Source organism: Zalophus californianus, chromosome 3 (assembly GCF_009762305.2).
Source record: "Zalophus californianus isolate mZalCal1 chromosome 3, mZalCal1.pri.v2, whole genome shotgun sequence".
Lineage (NCBI taxonomy): Eukaryota > Metazoa > Chordata > Mammalia > Carnivora > Otariidae > Zalophus > Zalophus californianus.
Window position 1 is genome coordinate 150,474,040 of NC_045597.1, and position 24,836 is coordinate 150,498,875.

The 24,836-nt window shown below is 35.9% G+C and overlaps 1 protein-coding gene across 1 annotated transcript in view; it reads right to left on the reverse strand.

Moving 5' to 3' along the window:
- Positions 1–24,836, reverse strand: part of COL5A2 (collagen type V alpha 2 chain) — a 373,443-nt gene that overhangs the window by 256,973 nt on the left and 91,634 nt on the right. Inside the window, exon 2 of the mRNA XM_027590567.1 lies at positions 10,122–10,221. The gene's annotated coding sequence lies outside the window, so the exon portion shown is untranslated. The remainder of the gene's footprint in view (positions 1–10,121; positions 10,222–24,836) is intronic.

Sequence of the window (24,836 nt, forward strand, 5' to 3'; positions counted from 1 at the left end):
AACCGACACTGATATATGCCTCAATTCTGTCTAATCGGCATGGACGAACTGCCAAAACTTGATACTAATATTCTGCCTATAACTTGTATGAACAAACATATTTCAATATTTTAAGAGTACATGTCACCAATGACACAATATAGTTTCCTTAGGCCATTAAATATGATTGGTCCATGATAAATATTGCTTGAAGATACCTACATGTTATAGGGAAGGCATCATTTTTACTGACAAATAACTTATGCTTCGAAACATAGCAATGCCTTCTGAAATAATCAGTTTTATTTAAATTCCATAGTAAATTGTGGTGCTTCCATATTGTATTGAAGTGCCTGGATAAGCAAAAACTTAATAAGAACTTCTCTAAGTCAAGAAGATCTTTCTTAATGTAGATCAAACCACATGATATCTTGGAGAAAAAAAAAAACAAAAAGCAACACCCAGAATGTTTAAGGACTGACTATGGGAGCAAGGTGGAACTAGAGACTTATGAAAGGATGCCCTCTCTGGCCATTACAGTTCATCATATATAAGCATACATTGAGAATGGTTCTCAAGGAAAACTAGAGGATTAACCCTGTTCATCAAATCTTTCAATGGGGTGTATAAATCTTCGAGTTAGACAACCCTTTAGGTATTGTTATGCAAACATTCTTAAGCCAAGTAAGGTCAAGTTTCTGATGCTTTAATAATAACACTCACACTCACAATCTTCTGACTTAAAATATATATCCCTTACTATGCTATATGTTATACTTACTTTACAATTTGTCTTTTTTTCCTGTCTGCAAATTTGTATGGAAATACTTCTCTGCACATTTCTGTCTTTTCCTCTGTGGCTGGATTTTTTAAAAATCTACTCTCCACATTCTCAGAAGAGAGTCCGAAACTACATAGTGTCTTATCTAGAGACTTCACAAAATTAGGAAACTTTGAATGTCCCAGGTTTTCCGTATTTTCTCCATTGCATTTAGAGGTATAAAAATAAAATAGCTTCTGCATTTGTCACCCAACTTGGAGAAATAAAAATAACTCTGTTTGAGGGGCATCAAGAAAGCAAGAATAGAACTGTATTCCACTTTTCAGTCAGTCTTGGGAGGAGAAAAACTGCCCAAAAATAAGGTGATGAAGAGAATAGAAGTAGTCATGTCTGCAGGAGCCATGGCAAGAAGAGGGGAGAGCTCTGCACCGTGGTTACATCTGAGAAGTAAGTAGTGATTGGATTAATGGTAGATGGCCAAGATGGTTCCAGAACACACAAAGTAAACTAGATCCAATAGGGAAATAAGCATAGGTTCTGGTGTCAGACATATTGGGGAGGGGGGAGGTCTTCATTCTGATGTCACCCTAAAGACTACAAAGGTGACTTTGGAGAAGTCATGTATTCTCCCTAAACTCTGTTTCCTTTCCAGGAAAATGGGCACATGTGCATCACCTCAAAGGATTTTTTATGAGGATTAAAAAAGATAACCTATGAGAGCATCTATCTCAATGTCTAGAACACTAAATGCTCATGGAATAAAAGACAAATATGAATGTGACACTGTAATCATACTGGAACAATAACATGCTTAAAATATACCTTTCAATGCCCTACCCAGCTCACTGGACCTGTTTAAACCCAGTAAAATAATGTAGTATCTCCTAGAACTGGGATCATTAAAGACTTGAGAAATAAGAATTCCTGTAACTTTATGTTTGAAGTTATAACACCTTTATATCTTTGTTTATATCCTAAAGAAAAAAATTGGCTAGCCATTTGTACTATTTCTAAAAGTAAAGTGAATTACACTGGATTTATATATCTACTAGAGACTGCTGAAATTTTATGGACTATCACTCTATATCAAAGGCTGTCACTGAAGAAAAAAACATGGTTAAACAGCTCCACAATCTGGTTTTACTGTATAAGTAACCTAGACAGAAATTTTATCAGAGATTTAATTTACTCATCAAGGCTAAAACAGAAAATTCCTCAAATCCAGAAGAAACAACAAAATAAGATATTCTCCATAAGATTTAATTTGTTGAATCTTTGTTTCATGGAAAAGCTAAGTAAGTCCTAAAAATACATGGAGAAGGGATTTCTGGAGGAAAGAACTTTGTGTTGTATTTGTCCATACCTAAATCAGAGAAAAACAGAAACTAAAACACAAATAAGATTTTGATTCTATATATGACAGAACTTACATTGTGATCAAGCTAAAATTGAAGTTCATGACATTATGTTCCAGTGATTGAGAAGATTATTTTATTTGAATAAAATTTGGTACTAAATTCCTCACCTAACCTAGTAATTTTATAATGGACGTCCCATTTCCCTATATCCTAAACTTAACAGTTCACTGAAGATCCATTTTAATTTAATTAGTTGATGTTAATCAACTTAGTATATTTTAGAGGTATTTGCCTATCCAAATTATTAAATGTTGAAATTTCCCAGAGATTTTCCCATAAATCACGATTCTAAGATTTAAACTTTTGCCATGAAATCTCCTGAAATATTATACACTAATATTTAGAACTTGAAAGCTTCCCTGAAGTTAAGAGAAACCATTTTCATAGCAGCATTTTAGGACAATGGGCAACATGCTATGGTACCAAAAGTCTGAATTTCAGGAGCCAGCAACCCACTCTACATCCCTCTCAACCTCATCCCAAAAAACACATAAAATACCAGATGATTTCACTTATATATGGACATAAAACACAAAACAAATGAACAACAACAACAAAAACGACATCAGAAACAGACTCATAAATACAGAGAACAAACTGGTGATTGCCAAAGGGGAGGGGATGGGGAAGTGGATGAAATAGATGAAGAGGATTAAGAGGTACAAACTTCCAGTTAAAAAATAAATCAGAGGGATGAAAAGTACAGCATAGGGAATATAGTCAATAACACTGTAATAACTTTGTCTGGTGGTTGAGGTATGATATGTATGGTGAAAACTACATTTACCGTGGTGAGCATTTCCTAATGTATATAACTGTCAAATCACTATGTTGTATACCTGAAACTAATATAATATATAATAATATAATGATATCTGTAAACTATACTTAATAAGAAAAGTGAAAGGAAAGGAAAGAAAAAGAAAGAAAGGGGAAGGGCAGGGAAGGGAAGGGAAGGAAGGAAGGAAGAAAAGGAGGAAAGGAAGGAGAAATTTAGTACACAAAGCAAAAACAAAACTAATAAATTCCTATCACTGCACATTTTTAACACCTTGGCTGCCAAGGTATATGCCGGGTGCTACCTAACAAGCAACCAAAAAAAATCTCTCAGTGACCCAGGACCAATATATGATTTTTTTTGAGGGAGGAGGGGGAGTCTTTTTAGTTTCTTTGTTGTTGCTTTGTCGTGCAAAATCCAATGTGTATATTTCTGAGGGGATTCTTTGGGGCACCTCTCCTTCAAGTAGTGTCTTGGCGATCAGAATTTCTTTCACCTTGTAATGAGACCATCTTCCAGGCCCTTCCTTAGAAAGGGTCTTTCTGTCAAACTACTGCATTTAACCAGGTCACAAGCATAGAGACAGCATTTGGAAATTTGAAGAGTTTTTAAAGGCCAAACCTAGAACTGGCATACATCCATTCATACTCTGTTGACCAGAACTAGTCATACACTCTCACCCAGATACAAGGTGACTGGGAAAAATAGTATTTCTCTGTAACTAGAAAGAAAAGAAAGTAGTTCTTTGAACACATTGCAATTTTTGTGTCTTACAAGGCACAAAAAGAGAAATGATGGGCTTAATCATTCTTGTTTTCTTATAAAAGGAAGCAGAGAAGTTTGTCAGGCAAAAGAACCATTTCCCTATTAATATTTTTTTAAAGGGCTATATCAAGTGAATGTTACACAGGGAGAACCAAAAATAGTGGTTTTTCAGAAAATACAGAGAGATTATTTATAATCTTATTTCTAGTAGCCTTGATATAAAGCCCAATGTATATTATTTTTAAAAAAAGAACTCACAAAGTCATTTCTGGAGAATGACACACTAATCTGCATGGTGTTCTCTAGTAATCAAAATGTCATAGAGTTCAAGTCATTAACATTATTTTATGGATAGCATATACCTACTGGTAACGCTTCAAATATCAATTTTCTAATCTAGAATTTTATTAGGAATGAGATTTTCAAGTAATTTTAATTATTCTAGCATTATTGTCTCCATATAAATTATAAGAAATATTCATTTGGTTTTGGTGTTATTCCATGTTATTGCTTTTTAATATATTTTGTTATCCGATAGCAAAAAAAAAAGCTAACACATCTAGACTGCTTCCTATGCCAGGTCATATAAACATTTTTCATGTACTGTTAGGTCCTAAGATTGAACCAAGATTGTCTAGTTCAAGAATCCACATTCTTAATGTCTAGCAATGACTCTTAAAAATATTCTTTATTTAAAATAATACATAAAATGTTTTAGTAATTTATTTCTACATATTACCACATTTTCCAAACCATTTAATCTGCCACTTTTATTACTTATACCAACAATCCACTTTCATCCACACTGATGGAGTGGGGAAAGGTATATATAATCCCAAAGAGTAGTAGGTAATCCAAAAATTAGGTGACTTTAAGTTAATGAGAATTATTTCTATGTTTGAAATGCAGACTTAGTCGGATTACATTAGAGATATAACTTATTTGCAGGTGACTAAAAGCAGCTATGTGTCAACATGCAAAATGTCTCAAACTGAAATTTATAAATTATAAAATTGATTAGCTAGTGCCCGAGATTATTAGATTGAGCAAGATATAGGAGCAGTAAATATGATTGTTAATTCAAATGAAATAAAAACATGAGCACTCACTTGTTCCTAACAAGTGAAAACAAACGTTTTCTCTTTAGTACTAAATATAGGAAATGTATTTATCCTCAGAGCTCCTGAACTCTCTAGATTGATGCACGATACACAGAGCTGAGATACCATCATATTGTTTCTTATTCTAGACCCTATATCTGACCCACAGTAGTGCACTGTGTCTGCAACCACTGGTATGAGTGGTCCCAGCCAGGGCTGAATTCAAACTGCATTAATATTTCATTTCATCTCAGTGTCCGAGAAGAGAGTTGTTGTGAGCTAACTTATGAAATTAAGTTAAAGTATAAAGAGATGTGTTAGAGGTTGAATTGTGCCCCTGCCCCCCCACCAGATTTGTATGTTAAAGTCCTAAGCCCCAGGATCTCAAAATGTGACCTTATTTGCAGAGAGGATCTTCACAAAGGTAATTAAGTTACAGTGAGATCATTAGTGTGGGCTCTAACCCAACGTGGCTGGTATCATTATAAAAAGGAGGAATTTACTTACAGACTTAGTCATATAGGGAGAATGCCATGTGAACATAATGATGATCATCTGTAAGACAAAAAGAGGGGAACAGATCCTTCCTTTATAGCCTTAAGAAGGTACCAATCCTGCCAGCACCTTGATCTTGGACTTCCAGCCTCTGAACTGTGAGACAATAAATTTCTGTTGTTAAGCCACCTGGTTTGTGGTACTTTGTTACTGCAGCCCTAGCAAACTAATATAAGGGCATAAAAGTACCAATTAAGTTTTCCTCACCAGCAGAGTCAACCTGTGTAACATTACTTATGACCTAATCAAAGGGTTTAGGGAGTTCCACCTGTCTCCACCACCCATTTTACTAAATTCCCCACTTTCCCACTTTCCTCTGGCCTTTGATTTCTATGCCAGCCTTGAATTAGTTGATTCCCTCTATACACCTCCCTCTTCTAGTTATTTAATTTTTCAAAAAAAGTGGATTAATTAATTGCCATGAGTTTGTCAAATAGGCTCAACAAGAAGCCCTTTAAACTTACTCTACACCACAGCATGTTTTTTCTAAAGTTTATTATTCTCCATGAACTCCTTCAAATAATTGTACCTGACAGGTAAATGATATTTTGATGAAGCTGTTTTGACATGGTGCCATTTTAAAATAGCTAAAAATCAAACCATTAAACTTTTATCACCGACTTTTATTTTTAATTAATTTGTGAAACAAATATCACTCTGTCTTCTCTCCCAGCCCTAGGAGATGGGATTGAAGAGAAGCCAAAGACAGAGTGAGGTTCAGAGGTTTCTATTGGTACAACCTCTTTGAATAGGCTGGAATTTTGACACAGCTGCTTTAACTACCTACAAACAAACCTCTGTCAGAATCAAAACAACTGCCTCCGAATGCACAAGCTGCACCTGACTATGATTCATTTATTTATCATAACACATCTGTGTTTCTCAAACAAAAGTATGTAAATCCCCAAGATATGATTTACTATGCCAAGAAATACTCAAAAGCAAGGCTAGACATGACATAGCTCCTTCAGGTGTCTATTTTTTTTTTAAGATTTTATTTATTTGACAGAGAGAGAGAGAGACAGCTAGAGAGGGAACACAAGCAGGGGAAGTGCGACAGGGAGAAGCAGGCTCCCGGCTGAGCAAGGAGCCCGATGCAAGGCTCAATCCCAGGACCCCAGGATCATGACCCGAGCCGAAGGCAGACGCTTAACAACTGAGCCACCCAGGCACCCCTCAGATGTCTATTTTAATCAAATTTGAAAATAAAATAACTTTACCTGTTATTGTTTTTATATCAAGACAAACATGGATATGGCATGAAGTAAAATGAAAATTGTATCAATTTTTAAAATAAAACATGACATGGGGCACCTGGGTGGTTGCAGTCGGTTAAGCATTGGACTCTTGGTTTCTGCTCAGGTCATGATCTCTGGGTCATGGGACTGAGCACCCCCACACCATCGGGCTCCACGCTCAGTGCAGAGTCTGCTTCAGATTCTCTCTCCCTCCCCCTTTGCCCCTCCCCACTTGCTCTCTCAAATAAATAAAATCTTTAAAAAAATAAAAATAAGTGAAATAAAATAAAATAAAACATGACATGTTGAAGAAAGAGTCTGCACCTAGTCACTCCTCTCTTACTCCCAACCATCCATGTTTCTTCCCCACTTAGTGATCCTTCGCAGAAATGTTTGAAAAGCACAGCTGTAAACAATTCTATAGCTCTCCACACACACACACACCCCCACACCCACATCTTCTTCACATTTTCCACCTACTTAGCATTTAATCATTTGTATGTATAAGTGTGTGTGTGTTGGAGTGTTGTTCCTATGCAATGATTGTTGCAATGATTGTTCCTAAATCATTTACTCTTATTTGTTTGCATATTTTTGAGAGTTTCAAGTTATCCCATTGAAATGTTAAAAGAAAAAAAATGAAAAGGCAACCTACAGAATGGGAGAAGATATTTGCAAATGAAAAATCTGATAAAGGGTTAGTATCCAAAATACATAAAAACTTGTAAAACTCAACAGCCAAAAAAATGAATAATCCAATTACAATATGAGCAGAAGACGTAAATAGACATTTTTTCAAAGAAGACATCTAGATGACCAACAGACACATGAAAAGATGCTCAACACCACTTATCATCAAGGAAATACAAATCAAAACTACAATGAGGTATCACCTTGCACCTGTCAGAATGGCTAAAATCAACAACTCAAGAAACAATAGGTGCTGGTGAGGATGTGGAGAAAGGGGGACCCTCTTGCACTATTGGTGGGAATGCAAACTGGTCAACCACACTGGAGAACAGTATGGATGTTCCTCAAAAAGTGAAAAAGGAAGCAAGCTCTTTCATGTCTTATGGCATGAGTCCCATCATAAGGGCTCAACCCTGATGAACTAATCATCTCCCAAAGCCTCCCATCTCCAAATACCATCACATTGGGGATTAGGTTTTCAACATATGAATGTTGGGGGACCATATTCAGTCAATAGTGGGAATATATTCAAGAGAACTGACATATACACTTATATGAAAACGTGTACATACATGTTCAAAGCAGCATTATTCATAAGAGCCAAAAAGTAGAAACAATCCAAATATTCATCAACTGATGAATAGATTTTTTAATTGTGGTATATCTATATGGTGAAATACTATTCAGCCATAAATCATGTTCACAGTGAAAGAAGCCACATACAAAAGCTGCATATTTGCGCCAGGTTGTACAACTGTATATAATTCCAATTACATAAACTGTCCAGAATAGGCAAATCCAGAGAGACAAATATTATATTAGCAGTTGTCAGGGTCTACAGGAGGAGAGGAAAATGAGGAATGAACATTAATGGACATGGAGTTTACTTGGGGAGTTATGAAAACGTTCTAAAATTGCATATGGCTGATAGTTGTACAGCTGTGAATATACTAAAAACTATTGATTTACTTTAAAAGTGTAAGTTTTATGGCATTGGAATTATTTCCCAATTAAATTAATTATTAACTTTTTCTGATTAATTATTCCTCAACTAAAAAAAGTAGCCATTAAGGAAATAAATAGACAAGATCCAGACTAGGAGAAACATTATCTGAAAGGACTCTTAGAATATAAAGAGAACCCCTAAAAAATTGTTTTAAATAGGTGAAAAGAATTGAAGAGATACTTTACAAAGCAAGATAAAGAAATGACCAATAAACACACAGAAAGTTCCTCAACATCATTAGTAATCAGAGAAATGCAAATAAAACCACAATGAAATAATATTTCAATCTCACTTGAGAGGTTAAAATAAAAAAGATTAATACTAAAAGATGACAAGGATATGGAACTCCATTCATTGCTGGTAAGATTGTAAAATCATACAGTCACTTTAGAAAGTGGTTTGGCAATTTCTTATAAAATCCTATGATGCAGGGATCCCATTCTTAGGTATTTATCCAAGAGATATAAAAACATACATTACAAAATGACTTTTGCAAGAATGTTTTAGCACTCCCATTTATAATAGCCAAAAATTGGGAACAATGCAAATGTTCATCATCAAAAGAACAGACAGTGGTATATACATTCATACAATGGAACACTACTGAGCAATTAAAAGGACTGAATGACTCAAACACACAACAATTTGGATGAATCTTAAAAACATGCTGGGTCAAAGAAGCAAAACCCAAAAAAGTACATACTGTATGATTCAATTTATATGAAGTCCAAGAGCATGCAAAACTAACCTCTGCTGTTTCTGGTGTTTGGAGGAGAGTGGTGGTAGAAGAATAACTAGAAGGATCACATGGGAGCTTTCTAGGTGATAGAAATGTTCTACATATTGATTTGGGTGGTGATTGAACAGTTACAATAGTCAAAACCTTTTGAATTTCTGCTTTAAAAATGAAATAAAAATAGAAAAGATCTGTAAATAATAAATCAATTTAGAAATTACTCAGACTCCATCAAATATCCAAAAATTTAGATTTAGATTGAATTTATGAGCAAAGGATTGGGTATTCTTTTTTTCTGGCCTACTTTTTGGTCTTTTTTTTTTTTAAGATTTTTATTTATTTATTTGACAGAGAGAGAGACAGTGAGAGAGGGAACACAAGCAGGGGGAGTGGGAGAGGAAGAAGCAGGCTTCCCGCCGAGCAGGGAGCCCGAAGCGGGGCTCAATCCCAGGACCCTGGGATCATGACCTGAGCCGAAGGCAGACGCTTAACGACTGAGCCACACAGGCGCCCCTTTTTGGTCTTTTCTTAACATTGATAACTATGTTTGTTGGATATGCATTTGTGTCTATATTTCACCAAATTCAAACACTCATATTTAAACTAGATTAAATGACCCCACGCATGCATGCATGCATGCACACCACACTTAGAAATACCCCTTTCGGCAGCATTATGAAGTGTTTTTTGACATCCTTTCTTAATTAAAAGAAAACATATGTCTTCAATTACTACTACTATAAGCTTTCAAAATTGTGGGAGTAATCCAAACTACTTCCTTCAAAGACAACTGATTTAAACATACTCATAAAGGAAGCATAGATTAGGATCATGATTTTTATCTCTTTTAAGAGACTACAAGAACAGAAGGGGTTACAATCTTGCAATTTTATGCAACTCTTCTGTTCCAATATATCAAAAACTTGATAAACCAAGGTCATGAAGGACAGCTGAAAAGGAATCAAAGTAAGCAATGTACCTTGTCGCCAACAGAGTCTGCCAATATGAGATTAGAACTCTCCATCCTAGCAAGAAAATGTCTTTGGAAAGTTCCTTACAACATTTTATGACTCACAGATATTCCCGGAGGTTCCTGTTTCCATTCTGCCGTAGACAGTGTTTGAAGACATGCAGTTCTTGTCAACTGTTGTTCTTAGGCAACTTGGCTGAAAGGTCTGTTTAAAAAACATTTGTTGGAAAGATGATATGTTTGGATGTTTTAATTTTTTTAACCAAAATTCCAGATTTTAAATCTAGTTTAACTCTTAATTCAACATTGACTTAAAGAATAGCCTAAGAAGAATTACTATGTTACATAATATGTATTATGAACTCAGCAATTTTCCCACTTGAAAACTCCCAAACCAGGGGGTACATATTCGTGGCATAGTCTGCTTTGCATATCTTTCCAAACTGCCTCCAGATCCCTGGCTCTGAATTCAATAGTTCTGGCTCTGATCTTGGCCACCCAGCTCAGTACCTCACCTTGGCTACTACTTTGACCAACACTGCCAAAACACCTCCCAGCCCACCAGGACTTGATTCCTGGCTATCCTCCACTTTTGTCTAATCCCAATTCTCTCTTTCTGTTCTAAGTATTGAATATCACTCCTGAGGTATATTTTCTCCCCATACTCATCTAGCTCTATTCCACTCTACTTGCAGATAGACCTCCAAGGCCTATTCTCTAATCCTAGCCAGTTCCCCCACTCTTTCCTTTCTCTACTCCCTAAAGTCCTGAATAATAAGCCACCTGGTTTTTAACAGCTCCCATCATCTATGGGATGGGAAGAAATATGATCTTATTTGTTTTCTTGACAATAACTATAAAGATACAGACATGAGAGAAAAAATATTATAAAATATTTTAGCATTATCCCAATAAAAGTTATTCCTTCATTTAATAGAAATGAAAATGGAAGGAGACCTGATCTCTCTTGACTCCTTAAATGACTCATCACTGCTCTACCCCCTAGCCCAATCCTCCATCTCTCTCTTACTCTTGGTATTTCCCTCACACGTGCTTTCTTTGACAAAGCAGTTCCTCTTCCAGGTTCCACACCCAACTCTCCTTTGATTCTGTCATTGCTCAGACTCTCCACAGATGCAGTAACTGGATCCAGCCCAGACACATGTTTAGTTTGACTTACACAGCATTTAAAAAATTTTTTCAGTTAGTTGACAATATTTAAAAATTGGAAGAATAAGCCTAAAAGTAGAGATTTCCAAAGAAAATTAAGACAGGATATTGAGAAGATCTTTGCACTCCCATGTTCATTGCACCATTATTTATAATAGCCAAGATATGGAAACAACTAAGTGCCCATTAACAGATGAGTGGATAAAGTAGATGTGAGATGTACACACACACACACACACACACACACACACACACACACACACACACACACCAAAAAGGAATATTATTTAGCTGTGTGAGAAAGAATGTAGTCCTGCCATTTACGACAACACAGATGGAATTTGAGGCCATTATGCTAGGTGAAATAAGCCAGACAGAGAAAGACAAATACTGCATGATATCACTTATATGTGAAATCTAAAATGGGGAAAATGTCAAATTCACAGAAACAGAGAGTAGAAAAGTGGTTGCCAGGGAAAACATGGTGATTATAGTTGATATACATTGATAACACTTGTACAATTGAAATTTGCTAATAAGAGTTGAACTTAAATGTTCTCACCAAAAAAGAAAAAGAAAGATAAATACATGGAGCAATGGATGTGTTAATTAACTAGAAAGGGAGGCAAACATCCTTTCACAATATATATGTGTATCAACTTACCACAATGTACACTTTAAGTATCTTACAATTTTACCCCAACAAAGCTGAAATTTTTAAAAATTAGGTGTTGTTTGCTCAAGTTCATTAGTCAGTAAACTAGTTTCAAATCTGTGCCCATAAATAAAGTTTCATTAGAACACAAGCATGTTCATTTGTTTATGTCATATCTATGGCTACTTCTATGCTACAATAGCAGTGTTGAGCACTGTGACAGAGACCATATGGCCAATAATATTTCAAATATTACCAAAGCCAAAATACTTACAGTCTGGCCCTTTACAGAAAACGTTTGCCAAACTCTGTTGAAGATCGTTCTCAATCAACACGGGATGCCCTGCCCCCAGAGATTCTAATATGATTAGTCTGCAATGGATGCTGGTGTCCAATCCCCAGAGATTCTGATGTTATCGTGCTGCACTAGGTGCTGACATTGACATTTTCAAACTCCCAGACAATTCTGATTTGCATACAGGCTTGTGAACCCCTCAATTAGGTAATCTAGATGGCTTCAACAGTCTATTATTCTTGTCTCTTTCTCTGGGAAATATATACTTCCCTTCTTTAACTAGGAAAAGACTATCTTCTACCCACCTTCACAAGTGTTCTGAGCAATGCAAAAGAGCCCTTTGTAGCATCAGAAATCTAGATCATAGCTTAGTGTTTTTTTAAAAAATAGGTAACATTAGCCTCAGTTTGAAAGTAGAGAAATTGAAACTCAAACATGTTTAGTGCCTTTCCTAACTTCTTTTCTTTCTTTTTTCTTCTTTCTTTCTTTCTTTCTTTCTTTCTTTCTTTCTTTCTTTCTTTCTTTCTTTCTTTCTCTCTCTCTCTCTCTTTCTTTCTTTCTTTCTTTCTTCCTCTTTCTTTCTTTCTTTTTTTGTAATCTCTGCACTCAACATGGAGCTGGAACTCATGACCCCGAGATCAAGAGTTACATACTCCTCAGACTGAGCAAGCCAGGTGCCCCATAGTGCTTTATAAAAATAGATTTTGGGGATGCCTGGGTGGTTCAGTTGGTTAAGCATCAGACTCTTGATCTCAGCTAAGGTCTTAATCTCGGTTGTGCATTCAAGCCCCACGTTGGGCTCCACACTGAGTGTGGAGCCTACTTAAAAAAAAAAAAACAACAGATTTGGGTTCTAACACAGATGTATCAAATAAAAGTCTCCAAGAGGCAATAATTTTGAAAAGCTCCCCAGATGATTCTGATAAGTAACTAGATTTGAGAGCAACTACCTAGCTATGACACAGTCATTCATACCGCTGCATTCACTGGAAGCTCAGCTAGGGATGAAATGTCCATGATAGCCTCTTACCCTTCAGGGTATCTCTCTACATGGCCTCTGATCATTCAGATGTTTAACTTGAACATCTTGAAAGCATGGCAATTAGGATGCAAAGGGTAAAGACAAGAAAGCTCTAAACCCCTTTAAGCCTGGACTAAGAAATCTCAGAATGGTATTTCTGCCGCACACTGTTGGCTAAAGCAAGTCAAAAGTACAGCCCATATTCAAGAAGAGGGGAAAGAGACTCCATCTCTTTCTGTGAGAAGCAGCATGCATGTATAGGAAGGTGAGGTATTGATGGCACTCATCTTTGGAGACTATCAAAAGAATCTAGTAAGGAGCAAAGCAAAACAATGGTAACAGTCAAGCATTAGGACTGTGATATGAATAAAAGAAAGGTATGAACAAGAAAAGAAGTATGAACAATGGAGCATCAGGGAGGAATGTTCCCAAAAAAATATTTTAACTAAGACAGTTGTTTCAAATAAGATATCTAAACTGAGATATTTGAAATAAGGTTGTTGGGTTTTTTTTAAATTAGACATTAGAACTGAGTTAGGCATGAACTATATGAAGAAAGTGAACAAGAACTGAAGCATTCTAAATAGGGAGAAGATTGTGGAATACAGAGATATGGAACATGATGAGAGCAAAAGCTGCGAGTACCTTGGTATGGGTGGAACAAGGATATTTGTGGATGGAGCGACTTTCCAGCAAACAGCTGTACATTAAGATCTGGAGCTTAGGAAAGAGGTCTAGGCTAGAGATATGGATTTGGGAATCTTCAGAACATACATGATGGTAGAAGGTCAGAAGGTGAGCCAGAAGAGGGTCATATGGGACAGAAAATATAGTGAGAAGAGCACAAAACCAGGAACAGAGGTCGTGAAGGTCACTGATATCTGAGATCCTACATAGGAGATGTGAAAAATAGCAATAGGAAGAGTAGGAGGATAACTTATTAGAAAAATATCTAAAAAGAAAAGGGGAGTTTTCAGGAAGGAGGGACTGGTCAATAATGCCAATTGCCACAGAAAGTGGGTCAAGACAAAAGCAGAAAAGTGTTTATTGGATTTGGTGATAGATAGGTCATTGGTGAATTCAAGGATTGTTTCAATAGAAAAGGAGCAGAAACTAGATTGTAGGGGGTTTAAGAGAAAAGAATTGAGAAAGTATGATAAGTTAATGTAGCGTAATTCATGCAAGCAGTGCTGTGAAGAAAAAGAGGGGATGCTGAAAGATCTAAAACAGTCAAAAAGACACTAATACACTGACACATGCACATTAGTACATATTAGTAAGTGTTAGTTGACTGAATGTGAATGAATGAATAAATACGTAGTATAAAGAAGTAACTGACTTTCACAGAAAGGCAACAACTTCTTTAACATTATCCCTCCAAATTAAAGTTCTAAGCATGGTACACTAATATAACTGATTAATTCCAAAGAAACCCTGTATTAATTCCTTTATTTATGTTCATTTCTTACAAAATGCTAAGAAATCCTTGCACTGGACATGTGTAAAATCATGAGCAACTAAAAGCAGCTTGAGGCAAAAGAAAGAAAATTGGATTGAGTTCTGCTCTAGGTTTCTAACAACTCTCTTGTATGTCCTTAAGTTTGCTCCTTCATCTCTTCAGGCTTTGGTTTGCTTTCCATATAATGAAGTACGAATTAGATCAGGGATAGAGAATAGTTATCAAGTGATTTTAGTAATTGTCAAAACTATCTAGAATCCCATCAGCAAAGATTAGGTGTTTTCACAAGGAAAAATTACTATCAATGTTAACATCAGTTTCTGCTTTGATCATGTCAGGAGGTATGTACATTTCACAAAACACATCCCGTATCAAGTAGTCAAAATCATCACTATATATTTTATGCTGAAGGCTCAAATCAGGGAAGCATTCTTAAAATATAGATCAGAAACACAATGCAGTGAATTTGCTATTTGCTTTTTTCCTATTTTTAACACTAAATATAATTTGAAATATATATGACCATATTATATATATATATATATATATATATTTTTTTTTTACAAGTCAAGAAAATAGAAACCCACACTCAACAGAGGGAACTCAGTGGAGGAAATTGGTTCTGCAGGTGTTAAGAGGTCTGCATGTGCAAAAATAGAACACTCCATAAGAAGCCACAATGCCTGAGGTTAGGGTACCAAAAGGGAAAAGCTGGAGATAACCAGAACCTAGGAGCTACAAGATTGAGCCCCCAGATTTGATGCTTTAAAGAAGGGACTTGGGCTGGCTGCTGCTGGTACCTCTGAGGGAACACAATAAGATAGTTCTGGAAGTGCCAAAAGCAGCTGGAGGCTGGAGTCACTTACAAAGCTGGGGCCACTACCTGATGCTTAGAATAACTGCCATTTTGGAATTGAGGCCAAGAGGAATAGTACAAATTTTAAAACAGTAAGAAAGTCTATCTATCTCCTCTTTCATTATATAGAAAGCCCACCCTCCAATATCTTCCAGATCCCTCTAATGCCTTCAAGAATCTGGCAAGAAAATCTGAGGAATGATATTTGCAGGGTCCTAGTATCACAGAGCAGAGTCAAAAAGGCGGACATGGAACTGAGAGAATAGTTAAATAACTGGCACAAATTATTTATTCAGAAAAGTAAGGGTTAATAATTGCATCAGAGTTAATAGCAAAAGAATTAATGTTGAAGGAGGTATCTTAGAGAATGTAAGAATTAAGGAAATTTATACTTGAATAAATTAGCATATCTGAGCAGAAAAAGGAAAGCTGTTCCGTGCTTAAGAAATGACACAGAGAAAGAGGAAAGAAACAAAGAAAATTTGGACCTAGAGGAAAAGATCTCTGTTAAAAAAAGGCAAATGACATTAGTATGAAAACCATAATGGGAGCACCTGGGTGGCTCAGTCAGTTGAGCATCCGACTCTCGATTTTGGCTCAGGTCATGATCTCAGCATCATAGGATGGAGCCCCATATTGGACTCTGTGCTGAGTGGGGGATCTGCTTGAGCTTCTCTTTCTCCCTCTCCTTCTGCCCCTCCCCCTGCTCACACACTCTCAATCTCTAAAATAAATAAATAAATCTTTAAAGAAAAAAAAAGAAAATCACAATCATAACATTAAAAACTCTGTAATTAAATTGGGTTCCAGGAAGAAGAAATTGGCCCTTACATTAGTGCCACAGACCATCATGAAATGTCCCCACAAGACTGTGCTGCCTAAAATCTAGGATCCCGAGGCTCATATACTCATGAGAAAACACTGCTCAAGAAGTGCCCTAAAGTTAAGATAGACCAACAGTGACATCTGCTGCCATGGACTTATTTTTAAAAGGGTCAATTTCAACATTTCAAAATTAAGTCTCCTGCCAAACCACTGGACTTCTGCTGTGATGAGTCAGCACTTCTGGAACTCCTGTTTGTCCTCTGTGCTATTAGAAGATTTTCTAAGTGAACGCAGAACATGGGAAAATGAGAGAGTATTTGAAAATATAACTAAAACAAACAAAAAACAGTGGGGGTGGAGGCATAAGCAATGAGAAAGAGACTTCATATTGTCATTTCTCATCCTGTTTTTCCTTTGGCTAAGTAAGTCCAAATTAATTTGGTAGTTGTTAGCAAGCATGAGCATGTTCTCAGTAAGAAAAAAAAAAGGGACTAATTTAACTGTTGCCAGTTTCTGAGGATTCAAACCCAAAATTTCAGCATACCGTAACAGACCATGAAAAAAAAAAAGTCAAATGATCAAAGGAGAAGATGTGGAAAATGTTTAGAGTTAGTCTTGCTTAGGAAACCTCTTCCTAGTTATCTAATTGTTTACCTTGGGATTTTACCTCCTTCAACATCTGCTGACCCTCAGGCTTTTGCTTTTCTGAAAGCCAATCGAACAGAAGGTTTGAATCAAACACCATGGCTTTTAAAAAATACATATAATCACCAGTAGAAAGTGGTCAGTGTGGCTCATTTATGTAAACCAGCAGATATTAGTTCAAAAAAATGGGTTAATTTATTTGCTTGAGAAAAAAATTGGCAACTGACAATGAATCCCAGTCTGGTTATGATGAAAGAAGGTGAACAAGAAAGGCCGATGTTGCAATGAAGGAGAACTGAATTAAAAGTTCTGACTTTAGTACAGGTGCTGACTGCTCACTAAATGTATATCACCTTGAGGAAATCATGTAACTTCTCTAGGCCTCAGTTTTCTTTTCTGTAGTATGAAAGGACTGGACTATAGGAGGGATTAAAAAAATGGTTTCAACTCATTTTCCTTCTTTGGTTACCTGGCATTGGCTACTTATAAGTAATCTCAAAGCTGCAAGCAGAAGCAATAGCAAAGGTGCTGAGCCATTAGCAGGACCTACTGTGGGCAACATGAACATGGAGTAGCAGCATGCAGGACATATACACACCAAGCTTAGACAAGATTCTTTCCCCCAGTGGTTTTTGTTTTTGTTTTTGTTTTAAGATTTATTTATTTGAGAGAGACAGAGAGACAGAGAGAAAGCATGAGAAGAAGGGGCAGAGGGAGAGAGAGAGAGAGAGAGAATCTCAAGCAGACTTCAAGCTGAGTATGGAGCCTGAAGCAGGGTTTGATCTCACCACCATGAGATCACGACCTGAGCCAAAACCAAGTCAGATGCTTAACTGACTGCACCACCCAGGCGCCCTTCTCCCAGTATATTTTGCAGCTATACATTCTGCTGTTAGCTGTCATTTTTAGTGCCTACTATGTTTCAGCTATGCAAGACACTCAATCATTTCCAATATTCATCATATTTTAAAGACAAGGAAACTTGGAAATATTATATAATTTTCTCAAAGATACACAGCATAGCTGGACTCAATTACTAACATAATATCCCAACATTCTTTATTGTGAATAAAATCTTAACTTCTCATATTTTGAATCATCCCCTAGTCGTCTTGAACTACAACAGCTATATTATACATCATTGTGTCTTGCCTTAATACACCCATTTTCCTACAAAAGAAAGGATAAAGGTTTGACATGAAATTAGGCTAGACCACATAAACGTGAAAGGGCAGGGCAGGAGCTGCAAGGAGAATGGGCCCAAGGAAATGCTTTTTTTAGCAAATGGACTAGGAAGGATTGTTGAAAATTAAAAGTGACAAAGAGAAACAATAACTAAACATCATGTTCAACTTTTAAGAAAGTAGAATTCTAGACAAAATCAGAAGGATACCAAATCCAAATTGAAAAGAACTGTAAAAACAATGTGTGTTGCATCAACTGGGTCTGTATAGACAACTTAATTGGTACAGTACTCAGGGATGTACTAGCTACATGCCAGTGCTTGATGGATACACTTTGATGGTGATGGTTACAAATAATTCAGAAAATAGATTCCTGATAAGAAATATTTTTTGAAGTTTCTTTAATTTGATGCAATACTTTGGACATTTCTTTTGTTTGTTTGTTTTTGTTTTTCATTATGTTCACTTAGCCAACATATAGTACATCATTAGTTTCTGATGTAGTGTTCAATGATTCATTAGTTGTGTATAACACCCAGTGCCCATCACAGTACATGCCCTCCTTAATACCCATCACCCAGCTACCCCATCCCCCCAACCCATCTCCCTTCTGTAACTCTCAGTTTGTTTCCCAGAGTCCAGAGTCTCTCATGGTTTGTCTCCCTCTCTGATTTCTTCCCATCCAGTTTTCCCTCCCTTCTCCTGTGGTCCTCCACGCTATTCTTTATGTTCCACATATGAGTGAAACCATATGATAATTGTCTTTCTCTGCTTGGTTTATTTCACTTAGCATAATCCCCTCCAGTTCCATCCATGTCGATGCAAATGGTGGGTATTCATCCTTTCTGATAGCTGAGTAATATTCCATTGTATATACAAATCATTTCCTTAACCATTCATTTGTTGAAGGACATCTCAACTCTTTCCACAGATTGGCTATTGTGAATATTGCTGCTATGAACACTGGGGTGCACGTGCCCCTTCTTTTCACTACATCTGTATCTTTGGGGTAAATACCTAGTAGTGCAATTGCTCTATTTTTTTGCTTTCTGGGGAAACTCCATACTGTTTTCCAGAGTGGCTGTACCAGCTACTTTGGATATTTCTTAGGTTATAATGTCCAGGTATAGTAGAAAGCAAGACACTAACTTTCAGTTAGAGCAAACTAACTCTTCCCATCAGAAGTCTTCTCAGAAGTCTTTGAAAGTGGCATCACGAAATTGGTCCATCCTGACTAATTACAGAATTATATGCCAATGCTTTCAGAGTACCTAATCAGGAAGTTACAGATGCCTTTGGAAAATCACCCAACAATATGGATTAGTAAAAAAGTTTTAAGGAAACCAAATGGAAGAATGTATCCACTGGAGAAAAATGATTAGTAGCTAGAGTGGATTTCATATCAAAATACCTCATGGTCTCTGATTAGCTGACTGATTCATTCATGTTATAAACATTTATTCTTTATTTATTATGAGTTTGGCACTCTGACAGTCACCATGGTTACATTACAAAATAAAATACTCCTAACTTTGATGAGCAGACGTCCAGCTGGAGACAGGTACATAAATAAATTAAAGTGCAAAGTGACAAGTAAATCAACTGGATTATGTTTGAAATACATACGAATTACATGAAAGCGAAGTAATAAATTTTCTCTCATGAGATCAGAGAGGGATCAGAAAGGGATCAGAAAGACACATAAGTGCAGAGCTGAACTGATTATCAGTATGTTTCTGAGGACAACAGTTACTTGCATGTTATTCATATGATATTAAGATAGTAAAAATATGTTACAACTAAAGTCAAACTCAGACTCTTACACCAGCCTCATTCATATGTTAAGATAGCTCTGAAAACAGTACAGTCAATAACAACATGGGGAAAATGGTACTTGTATAATTATATAAAGCAAAGTGTTGTGTTATTTTCCATCCCTGCTACTGTAAGGTAATAAATAGCATTCCAAGGTGTGAAGACCCATCATGGCATCATGCACTTAGAAAGTTAACACAAGAAAGTCCTACAAAGAGTGTTATTTCACATGTGCTCTGTGACTAATTCTGTTTGTGGAATGAACTGAGCCATGGTCATAGGTCACCTTCAGCCAGCCAAGAGAATGTTTCCAGAGTGTAATTGTTCTGGGCATCAAGGCACTTTACAGCATGTTCCCATTGCTTTTTTGATAGTTTGTGGCCAGGAGACTGCTGAGAAAATATTATTCACCCAAATTAGACTGGACTAGTCAACCGCCTGGTTATTACATCTCCATGTCAGCACAAGCCATGTCGGCAACCAAATTTACCAGATGTTTCTAATTTCTCTACCTTCTGAACTACATGATGCTTTTTTTTTTCTGGCTTTGAAACATTTTAAACAAAGGACTTTCTGTAATGGCTCAGAAAACTTACAAAATTAAAATCCTGGTTAATATCAGAATAAGAGTCCTGGCCCTTCTGCCACATCCACATTGATGAGTTTTCCTCCTTGCTACACACTACTTGTGAGATTCTCTCAGCAGAGTTTTTGGCTCTGGGAGTCTCATTCACTATCTAGAGATTTCCATCTGGCTAACAAATAGAAAAACATCACTGAATTCTACATGTCCTCTGCTGCTGTGTTATCTAAAATAAATGCTACTTCAAATTATGGCCCAATATTAAAAATGATCGAGTCACATACCTTTCAAACCAGCAACTGCATTTCTAGAAAATTATCCAAAGATTTTCATACACGTTCACAAGGAAGTATACATAAGGATATTCATTGCAGCATGGTTTATAAGACTGGGAATTAAGTAATTACCTAAGCATCTATCAGGAGGGGATTGATGGAATATTTTATGCTATGCCCACACAAGAAATAATATTCAATCCTTAAAATAACTGGGCATCTCTGTATATATATTAAAAAATCCCCATAATAATTGTTAGGTGAAAAAATAAGATGAAGAACAAAGCCAATATGCATATATATATATGTGTGTAAATCCTACTACAATATATACTATATAACTTTACAATTTTATTATACTTTGTATACCTTTCTTTTCTAAAAGTTTTTAATTCCAGTTAACATACAATGTTATATTAGTTATAAGTATAAATATAGAGATCCAACAATTCTATATATGACCTATTGCTCATCACGATAAATATACTCTAATCCCCATCACTATTTCACCCATCCCCCCACCTGCCTCCCCTCTAATAACCATCAATTTTTTGTATATAGTTAAGAGTTTTTTTCTTGATTTGTCTCTCTCTCTCTTTTCCCCCTTTTGCTCCTTTGTTTTGTGTCTTAAATTCCACATATAGTGAAATCATATGGTATTTGTCTTTGTCTGACTGACATTTCGCTTAACATTATACTCTTAGCTCCATCTATGTCGTTGCAAATAGCAAGATTTCATTCTGTTTTATGGCTGAATAATATTCCACATGAATATTCTTTATTCATTCATCAATCAATGGATACTTGGGCTCCTTCCATATCTTGGCTAATGTAGTTAATGTTGCTATAAACATCAGGGTGCATGTATCCTTTGGATTGTTTTTGTATTCTTTGGGTAAATACTTAGTAGTGTGGTTGCTGAATCCTAGGGTAGTTTTATTTTTAACTTTTTGAGGAACCTCCAAACTGTTTTCCACAATTGCTACACCAGTTTGCATTCCTACCAACAGTGCAGGGGGGTTCCTTTTTCTCCAAATCCTCGCCAACACCTGTTGTTTCTGGTGTTGTTCATTTTAGCCCTTCTGACAAGTGTGAGATGATACTTCATTGTGGTTTTGATCTGCATTTCCCTGATGACCAGTGTTAATGAACATCTTTTCATGTGTCTGTTGGCCATCTGGATGTCTTCTTTAGAAAAATGCCTATTCATGTCTTCTGCCCATTTTTTAATTGGATCATTTGTTTTTCAGGTGGTGAGTTGTGGAAGTTCTTTATATATTTTGGATACTAACCCTTTATCAGATTTTTCATTTGCAAATATCTTCTCCCATTCAGTAGGTTGCGTTTAGTTTTGGTGATTGTTTCCTTTTCTGTGCAGAAGCTTTTTATTTGGATGTAGTCCCAATAGTTTATGTTTGCTTCTGTTTCCCTTGCCTCAGGAGCCATATCTAGAAAAATGTTGCTATGGCTGCTGTCAGAGAAGTTACTGCCTATGTTCTCTTCTAGATTTTTATAGTTTCAGGTTTCACATTTAGGTCTTTAATCAGTTTTGAATTTTTTTGTGTGTATGCTGTAAGAAAGTGATCCAGTTTCATTTTTTTGCATGTTGCTCTCCAGTTTTCCCAAAACCATTTGTTGAAGGGCCTTTTTCCCATTGGATATTCTTTCCTTCTTTGTCAAAGATTAATTAACCATATAGTTGTGGGTTCATTTCTGGGTTTTCTATTCTGTTCTATTGATCTATGTGTCTATTTTTGTGCCAGTACAATACTGTTTTGATCACTACAGTTTTGTAATATAACTGGAGGTTTGGAATTGTGATGCCTCAGCTTAGCTTTTCTTTTTCAGGATTGCTTTGGCTATTCAGGGTCTTTTGTGGTTCCATACAAACTTTAGGATTGTTTGCTCTAAGTTCTGTGAAAAATTAAATATGTAGATTGTAAATTAAATATTTACATAATTTAATTGTAAATTAAATATCTACATATTAAATATGTAGATGCATTAAATATGTAGATTGCTTTGGGTAGTACAGACATTTAACAATATTTGTTCTGCCAAACAATGAGCATGGAATGTCTTTCCATTTCTTTGTGTCATCTTCAATTTCTTCTGTCAGTGTTTTATAATTTTCAGAGTACAGGTCTTTTGCCTCTTTGGTTAGGTTTATTCATATGTATCATATTGTTTTTGATGCAGTTGTAAATGGAATTATTTTCTTCATTTCTCTTTCTGCTGCTTCATTATTAGCGTATGGAAATGCAATAGATTTCTGTAACTTGATTTTGTATCCTGTGACTTTACCGAATTCGTTGATCAGTTCTAGCAGTTTTTTGGTAGAATCTCTCCAGTTTTCTATATATATCATGTCTTCTGCAAATAGCGAAAGTTTTATTTCTCCTTAATTATCTAGATACCTTTTATTTCTTTTTGTTGTCTGATAGCTGTGGCTAGGGCTTCCAGTAGAACAAAAGAGGTGAGAGTGGGCATCCTTGTTTTGCTCCTGATCTTAGAGGAAAAACTGAGAGCTGATGATTAAGGATGATGTTAGCTGTGGGTTTTTCATATCCGGCCTTTATTATGTTGAGGTTTATTCCCTCTAAACCTACTTTGTTGAGGGTTCTTATCAGGAATGGATGTTATTATTTATCAAATGCTTTTTCTGCGATTGAAATTATCATATAGCTTTTATCCTTTCTCTCATTGATGTGATAGATCACATTGACTGATTTGTGAATATTGAACCACATTTGCAACCTGGGATTAAATTCCACTTGATCATGGTGAATGATTTTTTTTTAATGTATTGTTGGATGGTTTACTAGTATTTTGTTGAGGGGTTTTGCATCTATGTTCATCAGAGATATTGGTCTGTAGTTCTCCTTTTTTGTGGTGTTTTTATCTGGTTTTGATATCAAGGTAATTCTGGCCTGATAGAATGAATTTGGAAATTTTCCTTCCTGTTCTATTTTTTGGAATAGTTTGAGAAGAATAAGTATTAACTCTTCTTTAAATGTTTGATAGAATTCACCTGTGAAGCTGTCTGGTCCTGGACTTCTGTTTGTTGGGAGTTGTTAATTACTGATTCCATTTCTTTACCGGTTATCAGTCTGTTTGAATTTTCTATTCCTTCCTGTTTCAGGTTTGGTAGTTTATATGTTTCTAGGAATTTATCCACTTCTTCTACGTTGTCCAACTTGTTGGCATATAGTTTTCATAATATTTTCTTAATAATTGTTTTTTCATAATATTTTCTTATAATTGTTTTTCTGTGGTGTTGGTTGTTATTTCTCCTCTCTCATTTGTGATTTTATTTATTTGAGTCCTTTCTCCTTTTTTCTTGATAAGTCTGGCTAGAGGTTTATCAATTTTATTGATTTTTTCAAGGAACTAGAGCTTGGTTTCATTGATCTGTTCTATTGGGTTTTTTTAGTTTCTATATCATTTATTTCTGCTCCAATCTTTATTATTTCTTTCCTTCTGCTGGTTTTAGGTTTTGTTTGTTGTTCTTTTTCTAGCTTGTTTAGGTGTAAGGTTAGGTTATTTACTTGAGATTTTTTTTTGCTTCTTGAGATAGGCCTGTATTGCTATAAACTTCCCTCTTAGAACTGCTTTTGCTGTACCTCAAAGATTTTGGACTGTTTCATTTTCATTTTCATTTGTCTCCATGATTTTTTTTATTTCCTCTTTTATTTCTTGGTTGACCCCTTCATTGTTTGGTAGCATGTTATTTAACTTCCATGTATTTGTGCTCTTTCCAGATCATTTCTTGTGGTGGACTTCAAGTTTCATTGAGTTATGGTCAGTAAAGATGCATGGTATGACTTTGGGTTTTTTGAAGTTTGGGGGTTTTTTTTCCCAAGTTTTTATTTAAGTTCCATTTAGTCAACAGTGTAATATTAGTTTTAGATGTAGAATTTAGTGATTCATCACTGACAAACAACACCCAGTGCTCATCACAAGTGCCTGCCTTAATACCCACCACTTATTTAACTTATCCCACTGCCCACCTGCCCTCCAGTAAGCACAGTATGACT